The sequence below is a fragment of the Hoplias malabaricus genome, chromosome X1 (assembly GCF_029633855.1).
Source record: "Hoplias malabaricus isolate fHopMal1 chromosome X1, fHopMal1.hap1, whole genome shotgun sequence".
Classification (NCBI taxonomy): Eukaryota; Metazoa; Chordata; class Actinopteri; order Characiformes; family Erythrinidae; genus Hoplias; species Hoplias malabaricus.
The window spans coordinates 6,732,436-6,737,435 of NC_089818.1; the positions used below are offsets into that span (position 1 = coordinate 6,732,436).

The window sequence follows — 5,000 nt, forward strand, 5'->3', positions numbered from 1 at the left end:
TAACGGGAACGAAGTGATGGGCGTTTTGGAGGAAAAAATGAGGAGAACAGAAACACAACGAGCCAAGAAAGATATCTGTGCCAGTGTGAGCTGTGCGTTTTATTTAGTTTTTTCCTTCTGGACGGGATGTAACTGAAAAACACAGGAATGAGAGAGAGAGAGAGAGAGAGAGAGAGAGAGAGGAAATACAGAAAAAAAGTGAGTGAGACTAAAGAAAATTGTAAAGTGAGAGCCTAAATAGACTGAGAGAGAAAAATCTGGAGGAAAACTGGAAAGGAATATTAGAGAAGAATGTAAAAGAGAGATTTATTTCAATTCAAATAAATAAGATTAATAGAGTGAGTGAGTGAGAGAGAGAGAGAGAGAGAGAGAGAGAGAGAGAAGTAAACAGTGATGTGTCTTAATGCAGCATTAAATCTGTGACTTCTTTATTTTAAGACTTCAGTGGAAAGAAGTGAAGAAAAAGCTCCATTAACTAAAGCCACACATGGCGTGACTTCATCAAAACTGACCACTGCTTTTTTAAAAGGCAGTCAGTCTCTAACAGTAGCCGTCTGTCCCTGGCCTGGCTGGACATCGCATGGGCCAATATCCTTCCCTTCTCTGAGAGGCTCCTTGCTGTGGAGTCTAAAGACCTCTGTTCCACCATCCCGTTATTCAGTATGATGTCTACAGAGACCTCTGTTGAATTAGTACCAAAAGAAAACTTACAGTTTATTACCCAGCACATAGAGGGCATATGGAAAATAAAGTGTTGGATTAGCTGTTTTTGTGGAGACATAAAATGAACATATTTATGTCATGCAGTAGTATGACAATCTCCTATGCAGTGCGGTCTGAGGGCTGGAAGGTCAGGCTCATTCAGCACTTGTGACAGCAGACAGCGAAAGACTTGAGCCTTTTTGTGATGTCACAAAAAAAGAAAGAAATCAGCGCAGATCTTACAGTCACTCATTCATGCAAGAGTTAAAAGGACAGTGTTCTGAGCGCAGCACAATCAGAAAAGTGAAGACATTTAGGACAGAGCACGGTTACATGCCCCAGTTTGCTGAAATTAGATGCAAATTCACTTCCTTAACAAAAAGCACTGCTCTGGCTGTGGTGACCTAAAAGGACAGAGCTTTCTACAGCAATACTGCTGAGCTAAACAGGAGAAGACATTAACTGTAGCTGTGTGAGAAGGACATGTTACACAACTGTACTGTTTACTGTTATCAGTTTTATTGGCGCACTGTTAGAAAATAACAAGCAGAAACCTCAAGATAACAAAGAAAACCCCAAAGTGAGGGGTGTGTTTAAAGCTCTGTGCTCTGAGACCACACCTCGCGACACATTCCTCTCACCGTTTACAGTGGCTAAAAAATGCTGAGGTTTAAAATGAGTCAAATGTTTCCCATCATGCCCCAGAAACACGTGTTCCTCCAGCATTACGGGTCTGGGCCTCTTGTTTTAGCTCCTTAGCAATTAGTCACCAATCACAGGGCTTTACTGTCGCCAGCCGCAGCAGCTACATCATTACAACCAGCCAGCAGTTACAGTGACTCACACACACACACACACACACACACACACACACACACACACACACACACACACACAGGCAGTTTACATTACTGAAATTACTTGAATCTATAGAATTAAAGGAATGGAGAATTGCATGTGAGTAAATACTGTCTAAACGTTCTTTACATCTGCATAATAATATTATCTATCTTTATTATCTACTATTTACTTCCATTTCTCTGTCATTCTTTCTTTCCTCCACCTTGCAATCCTCCTCTCTCTCTCCCTCTGGGTAAAAACTGGCTCTGGGAAATATGCAGAGAGTATGTTGTTTTTGCTCCCCCACCTCCTCCACATTTTCCTACTCTCTCTCTCTCTCTCTCTCTCTCTCTCTCTCTCTCTTCCCTTTTCCCTTTTCCCACACTTTTTGCTTGCATTTCATCCTGTTCTGTGTTTGGATGAGGAGAAGCCCCAGGGTCATGCGGGGTCAAGAGGGGAAGGCAGACCCTGCCGCTGCATGAAAGGAGAGAGCAAGAGAACGAATGAGTGCTGGAGGAACGCAGGAAATGCATGCCTGATCTGAATCTGTGGGATTTAGAAAATACTCACTGGCAGGAGAGAGAGAGAGAGAGGGGGGGGGGGGACAGAGAGAGAGAGAGAAAGAGAGGGAAAATAGAGAGAGGGAAAAGAGAGAGAGGGAGAGAGGGAGAGGGAGAGAGGGAGAGAGAGAGAGAGAGAGAGGGAGAGGGAGAGAGAGGGGGGGGACAGAGAGAGTGCAGATGATGTACAATAACACATCACACACATTCACACACACAGAGACTTGACTCATAGGTCAGTGTTAAAAAAGTAAAGCACACTGAAAAAAATAATTTATTACTTTTTATCTCTCTCTCTCTCTCTCTCTCACACACACACACACACACACACACACACACACACACACACAGTATCTCTTTGTCCTTTCCTCTGAATAACCTTTTTATGAATTGAACTGTGTAAAGAACTGATTTTATTTATGCCATAAACACACTACATAAACATACATAATTCTGTAGAAATGGATCAGACACAGCAGCACTGCTGGAGCTTTTTAATCCTGTGTCCACTCACTATTCCAATCTAAGCCACTCCTACCTCACTGTTACACCTTGTAGATAAAAAGCCAGAGAGTGTAGCTCATCTGTCTCTGCACTGTTCACTCTAGTGAACACCACTCTCTAGTGTTCACTCATGGACACAGGACATTGCCCACAGGAAGCCATCCCCAGGACCCACAGGATTACACCCAAGGGACATTGACCGCAGGAGGCCTCCCAAAGGTATTCTCAGTCCAGCAGCGACACTGAGGTGGTTAAAAACACCAGCAGCACTGCTGTGTCTGATCCATTCATACCACCACAACACACACAATCACACCACCACTAAGTCAGGAGCTAAAGGCAAAAAATGTAGGTTGGCCCTCGCTTTCGGCCCATCATCCAGCATGATGCTATCCGACCTGCACTATCGTTCTGCTATAATAACACCACTGGGCTCTTAGTGATTCACTGCCACGTGTGTTGTACTGGTGTTGTGTTAGCAGTACTGTATCAGTCCTCCCTGCTCCAGCCGGGTGGCACTGTGTATGATTAAGGGAGGTCTCAGCTAATGGGGGGGGGGAATGGGGTTGGCACAGACAAACTCTATATTTAAAAGGAAGGTGTGTAAAAGTCCCTCCAAATATGGACATCTGGACACATCTGGACATGTATCTGCTCTGTCCTTTTCTGCTAAAAAATGACCTCCCTCTGAAACGTATGTAAACACAAAGCTTGCCAAATCTTCTTCTCCTCTTCTTTCTCTCATTCCTCTGTAGAGCTTTCAAAGGAAGGAAACAAGAGAAGAACTTGTTGGGAATCTGACAGCAAAGAGGTCGTGGTTAGGGAGAAAAGCATGACGTGAGGTTCAGAGGCTGGAAAAGTACGATAAACAAAGAGAACGTCTCCGTCAAGCTCAGTTCTCTTCTCTTCTCATCCTGCTGACCATGAACTTCTACTCCTGCACCACAGCATTTGTTTATGGCAAAACTGTCATAATGGCACTTTATGGAAAATACCCTTCACTCAAGCAAACCCCTCCCACTTCTCCTCTCTCTCTCTCTCTCTCTCTCTCTCTCTCTCTCTCTCAAGTGTCATGGAAAAACCCCACTAAGGTTCAAACCCAAACTCCGTGCTGCCTCACAGATGCCAAACAGCCTCCCCTGCCATTTCAGGACTTTCTTTCAGAAAGAACTGCACACTCATCTTTAGTCACACACTCTTTCTTCTCTTATAAGCCAGAGAAGCAAAAGACAAGGGAACAAAATAGTCTCTAGCTCCCACTCTCACACAGGCCTGACCCTCAATGTGTGGAGAAGTATTTTGGAGGTTGGAGGGTCTGTACCTACTGCACACAAACATTTCACAGCTCATTTCCCCTATGCCCAGACCCAGACGCACTTCACTGTAAATACAGTAACTCCCTCTCTCAGACGGCTCTGCTGAGAACACCGCATTCTCTGTGTTCTCCATCACAACTCCTTCATTTAGGCCTGGGGAAACTACGTTATACAATAATTATTCACAGGCATGGGCGATGAGGGGTTGAGAGGTTCATTGGACCACCCCTTCGACACGAGGGAACACAGATTTGTTCTTAATGAAACATCTGTGACCTGCTTTGGTCATAACTCCACAAGACCCACAGCAGGGTTCTCCGCCCGTCTCAACAGCCTTGTTCAGAACTGCCACTTTCAGCACCTGTACCTTTAAATGATAATGAGCCGCTCATGGTTCACCCCGACCCCGAGTGCACAGCAGTGAGGAGCTCTGATTTTAACCTTTTTTTGCTTGGTTCTCTTTCTTCTCTGCTCTCATTTACTCAGTGTTCTTATTTCTCAGCGTTGGTTGTGTCCATTTTTCTATGTTTCACCTCATCTTTGAAGACTCATATAAACACAGGTTCCGTGCTGTGATTGGACAGACTCTGAAGAAAGGGCGGGGCAATTCTAAAGTTACTTCACTTGAAGTCAGAAGTGGGGCAGAACTACTCGTATATCCCATGCTTTCAGACTCAGGCAGCACACAGAAAACTGACTGGGGCATTTTGTTTCACAGTGTGTGGGTTGGTGGGCTCCAGATTTACACATTAAATGTGTATAGAGTGTAAAAAACGCCTGAATGTCGTGAGACGCCTGCAGCTGCACAAGCCTAAGGTTACACCGCTCAATACCAAGAGTAGGCTAGAAGTGTGCAAGTAGTGGAAGTATGCTCTCTCTCCATGTGTGTCAGCAATCATGATCTATTTTGATCTCAGCATCTTTGTTCTGTTACTTAACAAAGCTTTTTTTTTTTTTTGGAAAACTGCAAAGTGGTGAGATCATGAGGTCATGGACTCTAGTTACAACATAAAGAAAAGACAGCAAGAAGGCAAAGAGTTCAACAACAAAGACCTTTGTTTCCCCTCTGATCTCGGCT

General features: G+C 44.3%; 1 protein-coding gene across 1 annotated transcript in view; it reads right to left on the reverse strand.

Annotated features, from left to right (window-relative positions):
- The window catches only part of LOC136675728 (tyrosine-protein kinase receptor UFO-like), a 50,632-nt gene that overhangs the window by 26,353 nt on the left and 19,279 nt on the right, over nucleotides 1-5,000 (reverse strand).